This window comes from Myotis davidii, unplaced genomic scaffold, assembly GCF_000327345.1.
Source record: "Myotis davidii unplaced genomic scaffold, ASM32734v1 scaffold163, whole genome shotgun sequence".
NCBI classification, from domain to species: Eukaryota; Metazoa; Chordata; class Mammalia; order Chiroptera; family Vespertilionidae; genus Myotis; species Myotis davidii.
In genome coordinates, this window is record NW_006295056.1 from 541,411 (window position 1) to 564,482 (window position 23,072).

The following is a 23,072-nucleotide window of genomic DNA, read 5'->3' on the forward strand; positions in this document are numbered from 1 at the left end:
CCACTCGAACCCTTGAACTAGTAATTGCTATAATTTTATTCCTCTCCAACAGTGTGTCTTTGTTTTTGAGAGCATATCAAAATTTGGCTTTCTCAATTTTTAGTTATAAAAAGAATTTTTCCAGTGATAAAGTTTTCATACTAAGAAATGTATCCTCTTCCTCATCATCTTTCCTGGACGTCCTGTACCTCTATACAATAAACATTTAAACTTCTCTTCGAAATACAGACAGAAGAAAACTATTAGCAGAATTACAATGAGTAGCCTCTTCCTCTGTTCAAGTAAATTTCGGTTAGATATTTAACTCCTCTTCTGTTACTCAGTTCTTGAGTTAGGCAAAGAAAGAATTCAGAGTCAAGAACTCTACTGGAAAGCGAAGTTTATTTAGCAAGCAAAGTAAAAGTACACCCAACAAGAGAAATCGAGCAGGCTGAGTCTTGGCCTTTTAGAAAGAAACCCAGAGAGAAAGAAGTGAGTCAACTGGGTTGCATAGACTCAGGAAACAAGTCATGGAGGGGAAGGAAAGGCCCTTGGAGTCAGGTTCAGAGAGTTATCTCAGGGTGAGCTGCCATTGCCCACGACTCCCCTGGTTGCAAGTCTCATGGGGACCCTTAGAGCTTAAGAGAAAAAAAGCAAAGATACACACTGAAGAAAGAAGTCATGCCCTAGACCAGTGATGGCGAACCTTTTGAGCTCGGCGTGTCAGCATTTTGAAAAACCCTAACGTAACGCTGGTGCCGTGTCACATATAGAAATTTTTTGATATTTGCAACCATAGTAAAACAAAGACTTATATTTTTGATATTTATTTTATATATTTAAATGCCATTTAACAAAGAAAAATCAACCAAAACAATGAGTTCGCGTGTCGCCTCTGACACGCGTGTCATAGGTTCGCCATCACTGCTCTAGAGCAAGCGTATCAAACTCAAAGGCTAACACGGGCCAAATAAATGAGGCATGTGGCCCATGGGCTGTGAGTTTGACATGCTTGAGAGAGTGCTCACTGGATTCTCTGTCTTATGAGTTTTCTTATCTATTTTCTAAAGGCAGGAATTTTAAGAGATGTTTCAGGGGAGATTCTCAATAGAATAGTCATTAGCTTTTCAGGAGTGTCCTTTAAAAATTTTTTTTAATTGATTTCAGAGAGAGGAAAGGAAGGGGAGACAGAGAAATATTGATGGGCTACCTCCTGCATGCCCCTTACCGGGGATAGAGCCTGAAATCAGAGCATGTTTCCTGACCAGGAATCGAACCTGTGACTTCTGGTGTTTGAGTCAGCATGCAACCACTGAACTACACTGGCCGGACTCTCCGGGTGTGTCCTTTAATATGCTAATTCATCAAAATGGGCAGATAGGGTGAGGGAATCTGGTCTCTACTGATTGGTCAGGGCTGGGGAAAAAGATCATTAGTCAATGCAGCTCATCCTGATGTCAGCCACGGTGTTGTTTCATCTGGTTTTGCTGCTTTTCTGGGCCGGAGCTGAAACACAACTGAGGCCTTGATGTCATCTCTAATTTGACCAAAATTCTGTCTCTGTGATCAACAAACCAGAGGCTTTGTTCCTAAGATTATTTGATGCTGATCAGAACCTCATTGTCCTGAAAGCTTAGTGCTTAAGGGAGCAGTCATGCAAAGGAGGAGACCAGTAGCAAGGATGCTGGATAAGGCCCCTTTGAATTAGCTATTGTCTCAAGTTTCCCCATTCCAGTGGCCAAGGAACGTTTCTAGCTTCTCACTATCCTGCCTCACCTAGGTCAAACAACAGGGTATGGGCATAGATTTGGAAGGAAGCTGAAAATGTTACTAGAATAAAAAGCTAAGATCGGCCTGTGGACTCAAGGGTCCCAGGTTTGATTCTGGTCAAGGGCATGTACCTTGGTTGTGGGCACATCCCCAGTGGGGAATGTGCAGGTGGCAGCTGATCGATGTTTCTCTCTCATCAATGTTTCTAACTCTCTATCCCTCTCCCTTCCTCTCTGTAAAAAATCAATAAAAATATATTTTAAAAAAGGAATAAAAAGCTAAGTTTCCTTAGAAAAAGAATTATTTTGACTTCAAGGTAAAGGGCAATGAGAAAATCAAATGGAAAAAAAATAAAGAAAATAAATTGTTTAGTTCTAAAATTATTTTCTTTTAAAAAAATACGTGGTTCATCATATTTTATATTATATGTAAAATATCCTATATAATAAAGATGTGATATGCAAATTGACCATCATGCCCTCAGACACGAAGGCCACCCCCATGTGGTCACAAGATGTCTGGCAGGGCAGGGCCGTTGTGGGTGATCAGGCCTGCAAGGGAGGGTAGTGGGACCAGCCTGCAGGAAAGGGAGGGCAATTGGGAGGACCACGCTGGCAGGGGAGGGCATTTGGGGCTGATCAGGCTGGCAGGCAGAAGCAGTTAGGGGCAATCAGGCAGGCAGGCAGGTGAGCAGTTGAGAGCCAGCAGACCCGGATTGTGAAAGGAATGACCGAGGGATCCCAGATTGGAGAGGGTGCAGGCTGGGCTGAGGGACACCCCCCCACCCCAGTGCATGAATTCCATGCACCAGGCCTCTAGTATTTTATATTACTTAATAAAATTTTAAATTCTAAATTGTATTAGTTAGCAGTGCAGCTTCTATGCCATGCATATACTAAAAATGTAGTAAATGTTTTTAAGATTCTATTGTGATGCCTGATGTAGGATTGGCAGTATTTAAATGACTCTGGCTGCAGCTCATCATCTCAGGCTGTGAATTCATTAAATTTGAAGAGAAGCAGGCAAAAGATGCATTCTGAATGGGCAACATCCAGGAGAATGAGCAGGTTGGTCCAGGAGCTGCTGTTGGGCGCCTTTGAAAAATGGTAGCACACCTTTTCCTGAGTAAGAACAGAGTGTTTCAACATATGGTGTTTGCAAACACACATGCACCTTCTCAGTAAAGAGAAAACACCCCCTGATCATCTGAGCTGTCCAAATGGAAATTATCCTACTGCCTCATCCATCATTGCAGGGTTCAACCACTGTATTATTCATTCCCTACTCCCCGGCCTCTGTATACTATCACAAGGACTGCTGCAATATTTAGTATTTGAGGTTGGAGATGTGAAGTGAGGCATAGATACAGTACTTAGTTTGAGATGATTATAGAACACTGTGACTTGTAAAAGGTTCTCAGAGATAAGTAAGTTCATGAGCTAACTTGAAACCTTAACGTTAAAAGAGTGACAGCCAATGGAATTCTCTGCGTTTTCTGAGGATATGGCTTTCCGGTGAGATAATATGGGATTCTAAAGCTTTTCTTAGAGTGAAGTACACTTCAAACTGGCTTTAAAGATTCATTGTGTCGGCTTAAAAATCTACCTTTAGGAAAAGTGGGCCTGCCAGGTAACCCAGAATGAAAAGAGAAACAAATGAACACTCTTCCTGTGGGAATTCCAGGCCTAAAAAGTAATGTAAGAGACAGTTAGCTTTCCTTTTCTTCTTCAAAATCACCATAAAGTGATAATGCCCTCAGGAATCTGTGTGTGTGGCCCATTTGATGTGGTTTGGGCCTAAGGAAAAGCTAAAGACTAGATGTATTTTAAGTAAGTGGGCAAAAAGCAAAATAAATACATCCCTGAGGTCATTATTTCCATTAGCTGACAGACTGTATACAATATTAAAAGCATTGTAAAAAAAACAATACACACTTTTCCAACATTTTATTTTCTAAGAGCATTTATCCACACTGTTTCTGAACACTGATTCAAAGTAAAAGTAACTTTTATTCCTGAAGGGCAGCAATGTTTAAACAAACAACAAACAAACAAGTAAACAAACTATGGTGTACAGAGTAGAGTAGCTTCAGTTAAGTAAATATCCTAAACAAGAGCTGCATAAAACAAACCATGGAGGCTAATTATGCTGCACGTGTAACATGCATAGAAGTGTTTAGCACACAGTTTTTAGCAGACTGCATCATTATTGATCTCTATAAAATACATTCCACCTATTTCCAAAATCAATTTGAGGAGGCAGGCCCAATGCTCAGTATGAAATGAACTACCATTAAGCTAAGTTTTATTTTATCCACATCTCAGATTAGTTTGGGTTAAAATAATTTTACATTATGATTTTGGTGCGGCCCTTTAAAATTCAACAGATATCGTTCAGTCATGTGTAAATACAGTTGTAGAAGCTGATTCTATAAGTCTAAAAGCTGTAATCCCATTATGTACAGATGATGTATTTGATATCTCTAAGTCAATAATAAAGATAGTTTAAACAGAACTATTTATCCCTTTGTGTGGATTTTCTGCATTAGGAAATATCCCTTCATATATCTCTGTACTGTACATACAGTTCTAAAGATCTGAATGATTCATATGACTCTAAAACATGGCCTAATAATCTTTTCAATTTCCTTTTTCTCCTTGGGCTACTAGAAGTGTGTTTTAACTTGCCTGATATATATTTCTGTTCGTGGTTTCTAACAAATTTCAGAGGAGTACATTCATGTTTCATTTTATTTCTATGACACTTAGGCGAGTTTTGTGACTGAGCATACCATTTTGAAGAAAATGAAGGATAACTTTTCTCCAAAATGCCGATGTATACATTAGAATGGCTAAAATGATAAGGAGAGAAATACTAAATATTAGGGGGGAATAAAACAACTGGTACCTTTATGCATTGCAGGTGGGGATTTAAATGGTACAACAACTATGAAAAACTCTTTGGCAATTTTTACTAAAGGGAAACATATGCCTACACGATGACCCAGCAATTCTACTCCTAGGTTTATTCCTAAAAGAAATGAGTAAATCTGTCTATAAAAAGTTTATAGCAGCATTCATCATAATATCTCCAAACTAGAAACAATCCAAATATCCATCAACAGTAGGATGGATAAATAAATTATGATATACTCATCCAGTGGAATACTACACAGCAATAAACAAAAATGAACTATTGGCATGTGCAACAATATGGATAAAACTCACAGATATTATGCTCTGCAAAATAATCTAGATCCAAAGAAACACACTGTGTAATTCGATTAATATAAATTCCTAGAACACAAAAAACTAACCAGTGATGATGGGTGTCAGAATAATGGTTACCCCTTGGGAGATGGGGCACAGATTGGAAAGGAGTATGAAGTGATATTATTCAGTGATAGAAATGTGGATCTTAATTTCAGTGGTAGTTTTACGGGTATACACATAAGTTTAAAAAATATCATTGAGCTTCAGTAAAACTCTTCTCTATGTTTCTGTTTTGTGGTTTAATATAAAGATAAAGGCAAAGCGCATTCATTTGTATGATGCTTTGTATACACAGGTACTGAAAGTGCTGTGTTACTAAATAAAATTCCCTTTTACCCCTGGAGGGATAGAGGAAGTGATTTAAAAACCCCACACCAGGAAATAGCACTATTAATAAATAATAACATCTTAAAGAACTATGCAAATGTAATCGGCAGTCTGACTATTCTGGATATACTAGAGGCCCAGTGCATGAAATTTGTGCATGGGGGAGAGGGGTATTCCTCAGCCCAGCCTGCACCCTCTCCAATCTGGGACCCCTCAGGGGATGTCTGACTGCTGGTTTAGGCCCGATCCCAAACCGGCAGACAGACATCCCTCTCACAATCCGGGACTGCAGGCTCCTTACCACTTGCCAGCATGCCTGCCTGCCTGCCTGCCTGCCTGCCTGATTGCCCCTAACCACTCTACATGCCAGCCTGATAGCCTCCTAACTGCTCCCCTGCCGGCTTGATTGATGCCTAACTGCTCCCCTGCTGGCATGATCATCCCCAACTGCCCTCCCCTGCTGGCCCAATCACCTCCAACTGCCCTCCCCTGCGGGGCGAGGGGACTGGAGGACTCTGGCTGGATGAGGCAGGGCTGAGGGGACTGGGGGACTCTGGTTGGATGAGGCTGGATGCTTTAGGGACTGGGGGACTGAGGCTGGATGAGACAGGACTGAGGGGACTGGGGTCCACCATCTTGTGGCTGTGGGCGCTGCCAGCTTGTGAGGGTATGATGGTCAATTAACATATTCCCTCTTTATTGATAGGATGGGTTCTACTTAGTACTGCTTTGGGACATGAGCTCACATCTGCAGGGATACTGGTTTGCATTCCTCTGCTGTTGGGGTTTCTTGACAGAAAGTTTGAAAGAGGCTTCTCCACAGAGTATCAAGAAAAAGTATGGAAGAAACTATTTGAAGGGCATTGACATTAACCCACAGGAGAGGAAAATAGGAGAACTGGCTGTAACTGGACTGTAATTCTTGAACCTAGAGAAGAACCAAGACCAAGAAACTAAGAAAGATCATGTTTAGGTTTTGTCCATATTTTAGAGGGATCAAAAACTTACTGACACTGTAACGCAGACATAAACTGGAAACAGCTCTCTAATTTTGTACTTAACTAATATAGTCTTCCTTGTGGTTTTCTAATTGATTGGAAGTGAGAAGAAAAAAATACCTACTTCTAGTCATGTTATTTTAAAACTAGCCTGACCTGATTATTTAAACTGTTCTTTTATGTAAGTAATATTTGGGGATAATTACACAATCCACTTATTTCTGCCTATTTTTTTATTATTATTTTCTTGTATAGGGTAACATTTAGGTGTTTTAGGGAGAAAGATCACATGATATCTTAACAGCTAAGTGAAGAGACTTCAGATCTGGGAGTTGTCCCTCTGGTCTCTTCTTGGTCCCACTTATGGGGGAGGGTTGGGCTGGTTTGCATAACCCAGGTGTTGGGGCCTATTGACCAAGTTCTGTGGATGAGTTTTCTGCTGACTACTGTGGCCAATAAGTGTAAAAGTCATTGTTGTTGTTTTATTAACACTGGTTAATAAAAGTAAGTACGTTTCAGGTGTACAACACTATCATTTGATATTTGAATATATGATAGCATGCTCACCACCAGAAGTGTAGTTTCTCTCCATCATCAGATATTTGACCCCCTTTACCCATTTTGCCCTCCTCCACTGTCTTCCTCTATGGTAACCACCAATCTGTTGTCTGTGCTTATACATTTGTTTTACAAGTCATTCTTAATTAGTTTCATCGAGACTGAATGGTCTCTCTCAGCTCCTGCTGGCTATGTAGCCTGCTGGGTCTCTGCCAAGTCCTCCATTCCAGTTCACTAGTCAACCACAAGCCCCAGGGGAGGCCCAGTGGACCTTGACTCGATGTCCATGTCATTGGGAAACCAAAGAAGGCTCAGCTGAACAGACCACTATGTTTCTTTTTTTTAATATATTTTTATTGATTTCAGAGAGGAAAGAAGAGAGAGAAAGAAACATCAGTGATGAGAGAGAATCATTGATTGGCTACCTCATGCATGCCCCCTACTGGGGATCGAGCCTGCAACCCAGGCATGTGCCCTTGAACGGAATCAAACCTGGGACCCGTCAGTCTGCAGGCCAACTCTCTATCCACTGAGCCAAACCAGATAGGGCACCACCATGTTTCTTGATGCTACTGCTTCATCATGCTACTCTGCCATCTTAACCATGCTGTCCACTCCATAGTGCACAGTGATATCCTGAAAAGTCCCAAATGTGAAATGAGTCCAATGGCATCTGTCCTTGAAACCTCCTCCCATTCATTTAATCTCTCCCTCCTGACCAAAATCTAGGAGGAGTTACTTGAATTGATATGTACTTTTACTTCTTCTATCTTTCTTTCTATTCTCAGGATCCCCTAAAACCAGTAGTTGCCTTTTCTTTTTAACTTCCTATGTCAGATAAGGGCAATCTTCATGTCTTTAGCATTAAAGGTGAAAGTATTATCTTGCCTAAATTCTGGTAAAAAAAATTCTGAAATTTGGCTCACTTGACTTAAATTCTTTATATATTCAATCAGAGTCAAAAGAAATCCTTTCTTTTTGTTATTATTGCTCAACAAAGCCCAAGTTTCAAGTCCATTATCTTGATGCAAAATCCTATTTTGAGTTTCAGAAGCTGAATTTCAACTCTCTTTTGTTGTTCTTGTAACATATACCCTATTTGCTCCCACCCACCCTGTACCCACACCCACCCCCAGGCAGATGAAGGGTTGATTAGGAGAAAAATTTTATATAGAGAACATGCGAACATGCTGTTTTTAGAAAGAGAGAAAGAGAACTAGTATAAATTTATTTAAATTTATTTGAGCCAAATTGATGATGTGCCAGGAAACAAGATCTCAAATGCTCCAGAACATCCTTTAAAAAAAATGACGTACTAATCCCATTATATCTAAGACTTTTCTTAACAGGCTCTATCTAGATCAGGGTGGTTAAGAGCATGAGACAGTCCCTAGGTTTTGGATCACCTTCCATAACTTTTTGGCTCTTTTCCACATTTCTAAAATATTTACTAAAAAGAACACAGAACTATAAGAGAAAGGGCAAGTTCCAAAGTTATAATCATCAGCACAACATCATCATCAACTGTCATTCTCCTCCTCACAGTTGCTATTAAGTACCCACTGAACTTTTATTGTGTGTGCTATTTGTCTGTAATGGAAAAACCGAAGCTATTGAGGTTATGTAACTTGCCCAAATCACACGGTATGGAAGCAGTAGAGCCAAGATTTTAACCTAGGATAGTCCGACACTGAAACCTATGTTATATCCAATGTCCATTTCACAGACTGTGAAACTAGAGCTGAGAAGATTTAAATGACTGGCCTAGCGCAACACCACCAGTAAGTTTATCCTTAGCCTGTGCTCTTTCCACTGCCTCTCAGCAGCGTGCACCAGGCACCATGCCCTATGCATTCCTATGCTGCCTCCCAAACACACAGCATAATGTTCTGAACACCGGAGAGCATCGAGGAATGTTAGAGCTGGTAGGAATTGTGAAACTAAACAGAAATTTCTCCTTTTGCACAAGTGAATTCTGAAGCAAAGCTACATGATAAGAATCAGGCCTAAAACTCACATCTCCTGATCCCATGATTTGCATTCTTTCTCCTTCTTCCCTGCCTCCACTAGGGATTTGTTTATTTTGTCCCATTCCAGAGCCTAAGAGAAGAAAAACATGTGGGGGAGAACATGTGGTGGCAGTCAGAAGAGAGTGGGTGGACCAATCTCTGTAACTCTTGAAAGAAGAAAGGGGCACTGGGCCAGGTCCAAGAAGTGTCCCCGGGGGCTCCTGTCAGTGCAGGAGGCAGCCAATCAATGATTCTCTCTCATCATTGGAGCAGATTCAATCATACAGTGACTCAAATGTCACAGCATGACTATAGAGAAAGAATAATAGTGGAAGCATGCGGCCAATTTTCAACAGAAGGGCTCAGGATAAGGAAGCTTAAGAAAATTGTTGAAGAGGATGATAATGACAATAATAAAAACAAATAGCTACCACTTATTGAGCACTGATGTGTCTGGCACTGTGCTACACACTTTACATATCAACCTGATGAAGTATAGTTATTATCCCCATTTCGTGAGGAGGAAACTGAGGCATGGAGAGAGACTGAAGAGGTTGCCCAAGGACACACAGCTCTTATGAGATAGAACGCGGGTATGAACCTGGGTCTGCCTAACTTTGAGTCTGTGCACATTTGCCTGGAATCATAATAGCATGCCTTAGACATCCAAGGCTGCAGTAAGTGCTGGGTATACATCGTCTTCTTTCCTTCTCACCAACACCCTGCTCAGCGTGTCTATTTTATAGGTGAGGTGAAAAGCTCGAAGACACTAATTGTTCAAGGTCACACGGTTAGTTCGTGACAGAGCCAAGATTCAATCCGTTTTATTCTCATTGTGAGCAAGAAAATAACCACAGCAAACAGTTAACACGCCTAGCTAAAAATAATGTTAGTGGGAGTTGTCCATTTGACGTGCTATTCATGACTAGCTCTTGGTGAGTCTGATAAGCTGCCTGTGACCCAGGCACTGAAATAAGAGAAGCAGCATTTTAATTTAGTCATTTTCCCTGTGAATGTCAAACCACCTCTCACCACAACCTTCACCATCCTAAGTGACAATGTCAGACCCTTGTGTATTCACCCATACTCTTAGAATAAAGGTATTTATCCCTTCTCCACAGGCTCATGATCTAACCCCAAACCACTTTGATAAGAAAAAAAGATGTAATAAAATATACAAGATACAAACAAGAAGAACCCAGGAAACTTTTTTCCCTTGGAAAATTATAGAAATTTTTCCAGTAAAAATCCAGTTCTATAATTCAAAAGATTCCTAGCCTACTAGTCTCTACATCTTGCATGTACGAATAACTCACCGAAAAAGGAAATAAGCATGACTCTTAAATCTCCAAACAAATCCTCCTCCTCAGTCATGGACAAAGGCAAATTAAAAACGGACAAAGTCAATTTTCACCAAAAGTATTGGCAAAGTTGTAGAGGAAAATCACTCTCATGTATTGATGGTGGGAGCATAAATTCATCCGACCCCCTAGGGAGGGCAATTTTGCAATATCTATCAAATTTACAATTTATGTACCATTTGACCCAGCAATCCACTCCTAAGAATTTATCCTTCAGATTTACTTACACGGGTACAAAGTGGCCTATTTATAAAGTTATTTATTGCAGCATTGTTTTTAATAGCAAAAGATGTGAATCAATGAAAATGTCCATCAGTAGGGAACTGTTCCTAAATCATGGTTCAGCCATGCAGTGAAGCACCACAGCCCATGTGAGGAATGAGAAGCTCTTTGCATACAGAGACGAAACAGAGTCTGAGATCTGTTGTCAATAGTGAAAGGAGCAAGGTGCAGGAGTGAATGCTATACGTGACCATGTATGTAAAAAGTTAGGACAAATTTCAAATATGTACTTATATAAGACTAAAACATATTTGTAAAATACACAAGAAAATGCCAACATTTATTGTCCTTCAGGAAGAGAAGTGGGTATCTAGGTCGCTATGATGTGCTCTGACCACGAGGGGGAAGACACTCAATATAGAAGCTGCCCCCTGGTGGTCAGTGCGCTCCCACAGGGGGAGCACCACTCAGCCACAAGCTGGGCTGGTGAGCACAGCAGCGGTGGTGGGAGCCTCTCCCTGCTCTGTGGCAGGATGTCCAACTGCCAGCTTAGGCCCACATCCCTTGAGAGCTCCCGAACTGTGAGAGGGCGCAGGCCGGGCTCAGGGACACCCCCTTGAGTGCATGAATTTCATGCACCAGGCCTCTAGTTTTAAATAAAACATAAATAAAGGTTTTTTTAAATTATTTTCCCCACAGTGAGTAAGGTGAAGAATAGAACAAGAATAGGAAAAATATTTTCTTTTTGTTTATATTTACTTATTGATTTTGAAAAAGAGAGAAACGTTGATTTGTTGTTGCACTTATTTATGCATTCACTGGTTGCTTCTTGTATGTGCCCTGACTAGGGATCGAACCCACAACCTTGGCATACTGGGAATGACACTAACCAACTGAGCTACCCAGCCAGGGCCTAAAAATATTGTTTGTCATAAACATATATACTTTTTAAATTTAAATAACTTCAGTAAAGATTTAAAAGGTTTTTAAAATAATTCCCAATAGAATATATTTTTACTATTAACAGAAAAACATCAACTATTGTGCTCCCAAGTGTTCAAAAAAGTTGAACTGGCTATATCATTTTTCCTTAAGAATCATTTTTTTTTCTCCCAATTTGGTAAAGGGATTTTTGTTAGTTTGTTTGTTTTTGTTTGTTTCCTAGAGTAACTTACAGTCTAATTCAACATCTCCTTAGAAAGAGAGTGATGCTTGAATTCAAACTTGAGATGTTTCTAGAGCAGTGGTTCTCAACCTTCTGGCCCTTTAAATACAGTTCCTCATGTTGTGACCCAACCATAAAATTATTTTCGTTGCTACTTCATAACTGTAATGCTACTGTTATGAATCGTAATGTAAATATCTGATATGCAGGATGGTCTTAGGCGACCCCTGCGAAAGGGTCGTTCGACTGCCAAAGGGGTCGCGACCCACGGGTCGAGAACTGCTGTTCTAGAGGTTTCAACGGCTCCAATGGCAACTTTCATTTTCACATCACAGGGTTCTGAAATGTGGTCATCGCTGAAGACCATGCTCTGATCAGTCTCCTGCTTAGAAAATGCATCAGTGAAAAATCTACATTTTCACTGTCATTTGAGAGCATGGCCCTACAAGGCTTTTTGATTCTTTAAATGTTTTCAAATGTTAATTGAAGAGCTGAGCAGCTGTACCAAGTCATAAGCAGCGTAACTTCAAGATACTCTGTTCTTTATAAAGTGACATTTCCTACAATTGCAGAAAAATATGAATAGATAGAAACTACTAAATGGCCACTAAATCAACAAACAAATAGCTCTTTTTTGATATGTGATTATAATGTACATGAGACATAAGAAGCCTAGCATTAGGCATGAACCTGATAAAATGAAAACTGCTAGAGACCAATAACACTACTGTCCTAGCTAAGTTCTGTGGAACAGGTATATCAAGTTGAAGAAGTTTCCATTTCTGTTAATATATGAATGCATAAAATAGAGCCAAACCTACTGAGTGACTGTATTCTGGCCCCATTCAGGGTCTAAATATTCTTTAAGCAAAACATGAGGGGCTGGTGAATGGAGCAGGAGGCCAGTAAAGAAAGCCTATTCAAAAATGCCTTTTGAGCCTTATTTGTATTAAAAGCTACTTAAAACTCAGATGAATACGAAGAAGATCAAACCACTCTACAAGAGATGTAGTAGAACTTCATACGAAGCTAGTTAGTGTAACTGGATTTTGCCCAATACTGGTATTGCAGCCCTATCCTACTATATAAATGGCTACTATGAATCATAGATAAATTTTAAAACTAAATACGATTTTATCACTACCTGGTATAGATTCTTGCTATTCAAAGTGTTGTCTATACCTGAATAGACACTTCTCCAAAGAGGATGTACAGAGGCCAATAGACATATGAAAAGATGCCCAATGTCATTAAACATCAGAGACATGCAAATTAAAACCACAATGAGATATCACAACACACCTGTCAGAATGGCTATCATCAATATATCAACAAACCAGTACTGGCGAGGATGTGGAGAAAAAGGAACCCTCATGCACTATTGGTGGGACTGCAGATTGGTGCAGCTACTCTGGAAAACAGTATGCAAGTTTCTCAAACAATGAAATATGGAACTGCCTTTGACCCAGCAATTCAACTTCTGGGTATATAACCAAAGGAACCCAAAACACTGATTCAAAAGAATATATGCGCCCCTCTGCTCATTGCAGCACTATTTACAATGGCCAAGATAAGGAAGCAGCCCAAGCGCCCATCAATAGGCGAGTGGATAAAAAAGCTGTGGTATGTTTACACAATGGAAAACTCCTTAGCTGTAAAAAAGAAATCTTACCTTTTGCAACAGCCTGGATGAACCTGGAGAGTATTATACTAAGTTAAATAAGTCAGTCAGAGAAAGACAAATACCATATGATTTCACTGATATGTGGAATCTAAAAAAGAAAAAAACCAACAAAGTTAAAACAGACTCAGAGATACAGAGGACAGACTGATGGTTGCCAGACAGGAGAGGGTTAAGAGAGTGGGAGAAAAGGGGAATGGATTAAGAAGTACAAATTGGTAATTACAAAATAGCCATGGGGATATGAAGTATAGCATAGGGAATATAGTCAATAATATTATATAACTATGTATGGTGCCAGGTGTACTGAAAATCTAAGCATTATGCTGCATATTAAAACTAATACAAAATAATACTGAATGTAAACTATAATACAAAAATAAAATTAAAATAAGTTTTGAGGATAAAACACTGCAAAACAAACAAACAAAGTGTGGCCTATAGATCAGCAGTATCAGAAATATCTGGGAACACAATAGAAATGTAGAATCGCAGTGCCCACCTCAGACTATGAAGTTCAAATTCACATTTTAATAAGATCCTTAGGAGGTGATTTAGACATTAAAGTTTGAGGACCATTGGAATAGAACGTGAACACGAAAAGCAGACAGATCCATGTTGAAATCATAGCTCTGGCACTTAACTTTGTGAATGAGCAAATTATGTAACCTCTTGAAGCTCCAATTTCCTCATTTTATAAATGGAAATTGTAATAGCTGGCTTATATGTTTGTTGTGACAATTAAATGAGAGCATATGTGGAAAACAGCAAGTAGAGTACTAGGCACCAAGTATGCATTCCATGAATATTAATGCTCTTCTTTTCTTCCCATTTTAAAAGACACTAAAACATTTAAATAATAAAAAGTAAAGAAACCTTACAAAGACTGCAACATTAAAAAATTCTTAAATCATCCTACAATATTGTTGAGAACGAAGCTAAGACTTCTACCCACAGCTAAGCCAGTGTCTTTGGCCGAGTCCATTAACACAGGCAGGAGCTCATGTTCTTACACAGCCATCACTGATAAGCTGCAGGGTGCATTTTAAATAACATAAGCCCATCATTAATGTTACAAAAATATTCAAATCGCATGTCCTGCTGACTCATTTTCATATACAAAGACAAATCAATTGTCAATATACAAATATAAATTTATATATATATTTGTCTTTCAAAGCAAATAATCAATTAGGAATGTTGCAGTTACTATATATTGATTGGTATCTATAAATTACTACCTTATGATAGCTTTAAAGAAATTAGTCCTAGCTGGTTTGGCTCAGTGGCTAGAGCATTGGCCTGCAGACTGAACAGTCTCAGGTTCGATTCTGATCAAGGACACATGCCCTGCTGCTCCTGGCACAAGAGTAGGTATGCAGCCTGGCCAGTGTTGCTTAGTGGTTGAGTGTGAACCCATGAACCAGGAGGTGATGGTTCAATTCCCAGTCAGGGCACACATGCCCTGGTTGAGGGCTCAATCCCCAGTAGGGGGCATGCAGGAGGCAGCCGATCAATAATTCTCTCTCATCACTGATGTTTTTATCTCTCTCCCTCTCCCTTACCCTCTGAAATCAATAAAAATATATTTAAAAAAAGAAATAGTAACATTAAAATAATAACAGATTAATTGTACTGCACGCCTACTTGTTTTCTCAAATATGTTTTTCTTGATTTTAGACAGAGAGAAAGGGAGAGAGATAGAAATATTAATGAGAGAGAAATGTCAATCAGCTGCCTCCTGCCCCTTCCCTACTGAGGATTGAGCCCCCAACCAGGGCATGTGCTCTGACTGGGAATTGAACCATGACCTCCAGGTTCATGGGTCCACACTCAACCACTGAGCAACACTGGCCAGGCTGCATACCTACTCTTGTGCCAGGACCTGGGTTAGACTACTCACATATTTGCAGCAAAAGAGAAACACTTCAGTGGGTTGTCTCTATAAGAAGCACCTTAGAGGAAATGGTACAAAATCATTGAAGGGATTGAGAACGTCTTTCTCTGTAGTGATGAAAGGGAGGAATTTTTCCTCTATATTTCTGTGTTCTTAGCTTAGATCCTTGAAACACAAAACAGATTAACATGGGGAAAACAAACAGGAATTTATTAACATGTATGCCTCATATATACATGGGAGATCCCCAGGGAAAATGAGTAACTCCCCCAAGGTAGCATAGAATTCAGGGTTAAATACCATCTCATTAGGGAAAAGGAAAAGGGAATGTAGGGGAAAGTAAATCATTTTTAGGAAAAAATGAAAGGATTTGCCAAGCTCTGAGGCTTTCCTTTCCCAGAGAGCCAGGTGATTGCAACTGAACAAGGTGTCTTTTACAAAGAGAAATGCCATGCCTGTCCAGCATGGCTCAGTGGTGGAGCATAGTTCTATGAACCAGGAGGTCACAGTTCAATTCCTGGTCAATGATTCTCTCTGATCATTCATGTTTCTATCTCTCTCTCACTCTCCCTTCCTCTCCAGAAAACATATTTTTATAAAAAGGAGAGAAATTCCAGGTCACAGGCACTTGATCTTGAAGAAATTCTGCCCCAACCCACAGGCAGGACACAGCTAACGTTAGGCGTTGGCCCTAGCCCCAACACATAGATCATCAGAAGAAGCTAACACCTCTAAGAAATATGAGCTCCAAAGAAAATTATGACTCCATCTTGGAAGAATAACAGCTAAAATAATAACATGAAAGGAAGGCAACAAAAATAGCAAGCCATTCCAGAGAAAGCAAAATGCATGGACAAAACCAAAGAATAATTTTAAATAACCTTAATAAATAGTCTCAGGGCTATAAGAAAGATAATGCAAACCAGGAGCTACAAAAAGAAGACATAAAGAAAAACCAAATGGAGGTACTAGATATGAAAAATATAACATTTAAGATAAAATATGCTTAATTGCAGGATGAACACAAAGTAATATACTGTTGAGAGAGAAAAAATAGGTCCAGGAGAAATAATCACCATGAACATATATCAACCAAACAATATGTCTACAAAATATGTAGACCAATCAGAAATCTGAGTAGATCTCAATCTTTGCACTTTATGATTTTAAGGCCCTCAGAAACTGATAGATCAGACTCCAAAACAAGTAACTGAATGGAAAAGCTAAGTAACACATTGTTAATTTTCAGCTTATTGATATATAAAACTTTAAAACCCCAAAATAACACACATTCTTTTAAACACACATGTGAATATTCACAAAACTACGTATGTGTTTGGTAACAAATAAAGTCTCAATAAATTCCACAGAATCAACATCATGGAGATTATGTTATCTAATCATCTATAATAATAAAATGGCAATATGCCAATTAGACCGGACATCCGGATATCCTTCCAGATGACCTTCCAGACAAAGCAGGGGCTGCAAGGAAAGCCCAGGTCCTGGGTGCCGGAGGAAAGCCCGGGTTCCAAATGCCAGAGGGAAGCCGGTGCCAGCAGCCAGGGGAAGGAAGGCCTACTCTTGCACAAATTTCGTGCATCGAGCCTCTAGTAATATAATAAGATGTAAAATCAACCCAAAGGATAAATTATTAAACCTCATAAGTCAAAAAACAAAATTTCATATATTGAACAATCATATTAAAGAGGAAATTATAGGAAAAATTATGAAATATTTAGAACTAAGTAGTAATAAAACATCAAAAGTTTGGTATACAACTAAAACAGTACTTGAAAGAAAAGTTACATGTTTAATACATTTCTTTGAAAGCATGAAAACAAGTGAGCAAAGCATTCAAATAGAAATAAAACCAGAAAAAAAGAGCAATAAGTAAACAAAGAGTTATGTAGAAAGAAATTAATAAAGATAAGGACAAAAAATCAATGAAATGAGTCATTAGAAAACCAAGTAGTGAAGTTTAATAAATCAAAAGCTGGTCTTTTGAAAACATTAATAAGATTAGTCCAGTTCTGATAAAACTAGAAAAAAAAAAGAAAATAAGCAAAATGCAGAATGAAAGGAGGAAACTCAGACACTAGATATTTAAGAAATATAATGTTAACAACAATGTGGTAATGAATTAAGAAAACCTAAACACAAGGGATAATCTCTGAAAAACCATGTTAAAAATGTCACTAGAAATATAAAAAACTTAAACTTAAGTTTAAAAGAGCTCACTTTAGACAACAAATTATTGTGACAGATTAAGAGAAGACAAAATCAAAAATGACAAAATCAATGAGGAAATACTATTTAGAGCAATAAGAAAGCAGTGCTAAATAAGAAAAAGGAAAATAATAAAATAGTCCAAAGAAAAAAAAGGCAAAGGAAATGAATTGATAATCCACAGGAGAGAAACCAAATGAATGCTTGAACTTACTAGGAAGAAGAAATACATAAAAAAAAAAAATTGCCCACTTTATACTCTTCAAATTGTTAAAAAGAGAGAAAGTCATAAATTGCCACGTGAACACACGTGGGGAAAAGGCAACTTTCAGTGCTGGGAGTATAGGTTGGTGAAGTTATTCAGGAAAGAAATTTGGCAATGCTTTCTGAAATTAAGTATGCATAGCCTAAGATCCAGCAAGCCCCCTGCTGAATACATATACTCCCCTAAGGAACCCAGGCATAGTTCTGCAACAGTGCATGTACAAGAACCCTCCATGCAGCCCCTTTGTGGACAGAAGTTCTTGAATATCACTCATGGACCCATCTCCACTGTTATGTGTAAGTAATATGTGGTGGGTGAATACTATGAAGTAATGAACTAGAAATGTATACAATAACATGGATGATGATTAAAAAAATATATTGTTGAAAGAAACATGTAAGAAAGAGAACCAGATCTATAGCATTTAAGTAAATTTTAAAACATTCACAAAACCAAATACTATGTATATTTCAGGATATATATATATATATATGGCTAAGTGCATAAGTCACTTAGGCTCTTATATATCAAACACATTACACTGATGCCTTTAGGGCAGCGGTTCTCAACCTGTGGGGACCCCTTTGGGGGTCAAAAGACCCTTTCACCGGGTTTGCCTAAAACCATTGGAAAACACATATATAATTACATATTGTTTTTGTGATTAAGCACTATGCTTTAATTATGTTCAATTTGTAACAATGAAATTGGGGGTCACCACAACTGTATTAAAGGGTCGCAGCATTAGGAAGGTTGAGAACCACTGCTTTAGGGGGAAGGTAGAGAGGTGGAGATGAGAGCAGTAAAGTGGGAGACATGTAGGAGTGTGGGGAGAGATGGCAATGTGTTCATCCACCTTCCTGGTTAACACGGAGCCTACTTGTGGCTCTGCATCTGATCCATGGATTTAAATTAAGAAGACAAGTTGACCCTGCCCAGAAGACTCCATTTAGAGACTGAGGACAGTTTACAAATCCCAGAACAATAAACAGCAATGCAAGATCCAAATCTCCCTTGCCCCAACCTGGGAGTTGAAAGATACATACTGGCCATGGTAACCTAGATGATAAAACTGATGTGATACCAGAAAAATATAAAGATTTGGTCTTCCCTGATTTTCAGCAAAACATTCTACAACCCTTGGAATCTCCTGAATATAAGTGTGTTTTGTATGGCAATGAAATGACTGCTGAGCAGGACTTTAGAGAGCTTGAGAATGGGGACTGGTCACCAGAAAAACCAAGCCATCAATGAAGACTTTGGACCTTTCAGCCTGCCCCAACCCCCGCCACCTCTGCCCTCACCCCCTTCAACCTCTGGAAAGGAGAGAATTGAGTTCAATCACCAATGGCCATCAATTTAGTCAATTTTATCCACATATTGAAACCTTGACCAAAATATCCCTACATGATGAGATTTGGAGAGTTACTAAATACATTGATGTGCTGGAAAGAGCATGGTGAGCTCAAATATATTGCCCTATGCACCTCTTCCATTTGGTTGTTCCTGAGTTGCATCCTTTATAATAAACCAGAAAACATAAGAAAAGTATCTTCTTGTCTTCTATGAGTTGTTCTAGCAAATTATCAAACACCCTGTTTATAGCCATTTGTTTTCAAAATTATTGGTGGCCCAGGGCTTGCAACTGGCATCTAAAGTGAGCACAGTCTTGAAAGACGGAGGGATCTGATGCTAACTTCAAGTAGGTAGTGTCAAAACTGAATTGACTTGTTGGACACCCAGTTGGTGTTAGAGAATTGGAGAAGTAGTGTCTGAGGGAACCACAGAACCAGCCAGATCAGTAATTGGTGGTTAGGGAATGAAGGATTTTCCAACTTCTTGTGATAATCACCTAAAAATAGTCTGATATTGTTTATGTCAGTCAGATGTATTAATGAAACTCTGGACTGTAAAGCAATGGTGTGTGTTGAAGATCTCTACCAGTTCCAAGTATGCAACACACCAATGTGGGATAATCTTCAACTTCTAATTCCCTCCCCATTGTGGCAGCAACAAGGGGCCTAAAAGTTACTTATTAAATAAAATATGTTCCCAGCTCCCCAAATCAGTTTTGACTGGATTGGGCAGGATTTACTTCTGACCAGAAATTTTACTAACACACTGTTTTATCTTCAAACTTTCCACTGGATAAAGAAACAGAAAATATTCGCAGGTCTAGTGCTGATAGAGTATTTGGTTTGTTTTTACTCAAACTGCTTTCATAATAACAAAATAGGCTCTCCACATCTTGTTTTGGAAAACCTGGTCTTGGCCAAGATTTGTAGATTTACTTAATTACCAGGTGTGCTGAAGCCTGCTTATTCAACAATGAACACTTTGTGGACTGCCATTATAACTATAAAGATTCTTTATACACCTAGAAGTTATGTCCTCTTGTAACTCCATGGGAATTCAGTCAATAAGAAAAAGAAAACAAATATTCTATAAAAGATATGAAATGCAGGCCACAAACACAGGTGTGCAAAATGCAACTTTATTATTCCATAATCATTTGTTTTTGAGTTTGGGTTCCCAACTCTTAAAAGGCAACTCAGGGTTGTGTCTAAAGTCTCGTGTTAGGTCTTAAGAGGGGGTTGTGACCCTTAGTGTTGCTTGTGCTCATATGCATCTTCTGAAACATCAGCATCCCAGTGGGCTGGTGAGATGCACTGTCCTCTCCTCTCCTCTCTTCCTCTCCTCCTCTCCTCCTGCCTTCCCTTCCTCCTTCTCTCTCTCTCTCTCTCTCTCTCTCTCTCTCTCTCTCTCTCTCTCTCTCTCTCTCTCTCCCTCTCTTTCTCCTATATAAAAAAAAGCCTAATATGCTAGGTGTCCAACCATTCATTCAACCATTTGACCAGTTGCTATGACGCACACTGACCACCAGCGGGCAGGTGCTCCAACCAGTAGGTTAACTTGCTGCTAGGGTCTGGGCAATCGGAACTGGGCAAGATGGACCAGACATGCCCTGGAGCCCTCCCACTGTCCCTCCCCAGCCCTGATAGTGCACCGGTGGGGTCCCTCAACCTGGCCGGTGCCATCTCGCAATATAGGACCCCTTGGGGGATGTCAAAGAGCCAGTTTCGGCCAATACCCGCAGGCCAGCCAAGGGGCTCGAATCCGTGCACCGGGCCTCTAGTATATTAGTGGCCTTGCGTATGAATTCATGCGCACTGAAAGGAAAATAATTAGAAAATATTTTAATATCACTATTCGCCCTTTCTCTATAATAGAAGTGTCAACCAAATTCACAATCAACAATGACAGATCAAAACACACGCATGCGATTGGCACCAGTGAGAGCTTCATATATATAGATAAACTTGCCTAATAAGATCTGCCTTCTGCTTTAGCTAAACTTCTTCCAGCCCAGTGAAGCACCCCTACTTCTCTTTCAGGTAATTGTCAGCAACACAGCAGTAAATATCAACATGAAGCAGATTATTATTGCAGATCATGCAGGGAGAACAAAGGGTAAAATATTTAACTGCAGCAGTGTTTGACTATATTCTGCACAGTGAGAAAACCTGAAATCATTTTCAAGTTCTACCATTTCTTACTTCTTTTCAGTTGGGTCAAGTTTCTAAGCTTTCTAAATCTCCATTTTCCAGCCAATGAAAAGAAAATAGGATTCCACTGAGTCTCCTATCTCCCTACTCCAGGACTTCTGTGAGGATCAAATGAGATGAGGCACAGGAAAACGCTTAGCAGACATTTGGTTAAAGGGTGAAATGTTTCCACCTGGCTATGAAGCAAGTCATGTTCTTGAGCTGAAGAAACTCCAAGGAGGCTAGTCACTAGGGAGAGGAAGCCGGGCATTGCTATGTGATGTCATTACCCAGTACCTACAGGCATCATTTTGGGGCTGGGCTGGGCTGTGGGCTGCATTTTGTTCCGATGGGTCTCGGCAACGTTGGCTGTTATTTGATGGGCTGTCGCTTCAGGGTGGTGCTGGGGCCTGTGTCCCACTTGGGGGAAGCCAAGTGTTGCTTTGTCAGTGCCAGGTCAGCGGTGCCGTTTCTCTGTAAATGGCCGGTGTGCATCACAGCAGCTCCTGTGTTGAGCATCTGCCCCCTGGTGGTCAGTGCGTGTCATAGCAACCAGTCAGATGGTCGGACACTTAGCATATTAGCCTTTTATATATATAGATATATATGAACATGAACAAGGAAACATGTGCTCCTGCTTCTACTAGCAGTCACCTTGTGACTCAGAGCAGCCAGCCCGAAGTAAGTCACATGGGGAGAGTGGAGCATGATACAGAATTAGACCTGAAGGCCCTGACCATTTCGTGCCTTCAGCCTACGTTTCCACTCTGGACTTTCAGCTATAGAAACTAACAAGTGTCCTAATTGTAAGCTTGTTTTGAATTAGGCTTCCAGTTACTAGAACCTGAACATATGTTGCCAAATCTAATACCTTTCCCAGAACCACAGAGGCAGTATTTTTCACTCTAACTGGATTAGCCTAATTGGGGGTCACTTCTGGAAGAGGGAGGGAGTCAACCTCATTTAAACCACATGGCTAAAATGTCCAGTCACAGTGTACACGTTTGACATGAAACATTACTTGACCATATTTTTTAATTTAGAGAAGGAAAACATGGACTTGGAAGAAATACTTACTACAGCATATCCAAAAACATTGGGAGTAAGAGAGGTAACACTATTTTATTCTCCAAACTCCTATTCAAGTAGCTGATCTAGTTTATCTCTTTAGGATTAGCACCAGATGTATCAAAAAATAATACACAGAGTTAGTGCCTTCATTTTCCTAGGTATAATATCTGTTTTTTGGCTATTTACCTGGGAAAGGACAAACAAAGCAGTAAAGCAGCTGTTTAATGGCAAAACAAACTAACCAACAAATACTGGGCCACCAACAGCACATTTGAAATAACACAATGTGGCCCCGTCCTCAAGCCACTTGTCCCTGTTGAGGCATAGACTGAGGTTTAGGGGCTTCCAAGCTGCTCTGGGAAGGAGGATCCAGCAGAAGCCACAAACTGGCCATTCACAGACAAATTCAGCCCATAGTTATGTCTTGTTTTACATGCACAGCAAGCATATTATATCCAAAGGCTAACACGGGCCAAATAAACAAGGTTTAAGTTTATGTGGGCTGCAAAAAAACAAAAGCTTCAATTTTCATAGACACGTAGGTTTATTTTGATAGAGACATGCTGAATACAAAGGGCTAAAATAAGTAATCGTTAACATAAAATAATAGAACATTTTATTTTTTTTTATTACAAAGGGTATTACATATGTGTCCATTTTTTTCCCCCGCCCTAGACAGTCCCCTAGCCTCCCTTATCCCCCAGTGTCATGTCCATTGGTTAT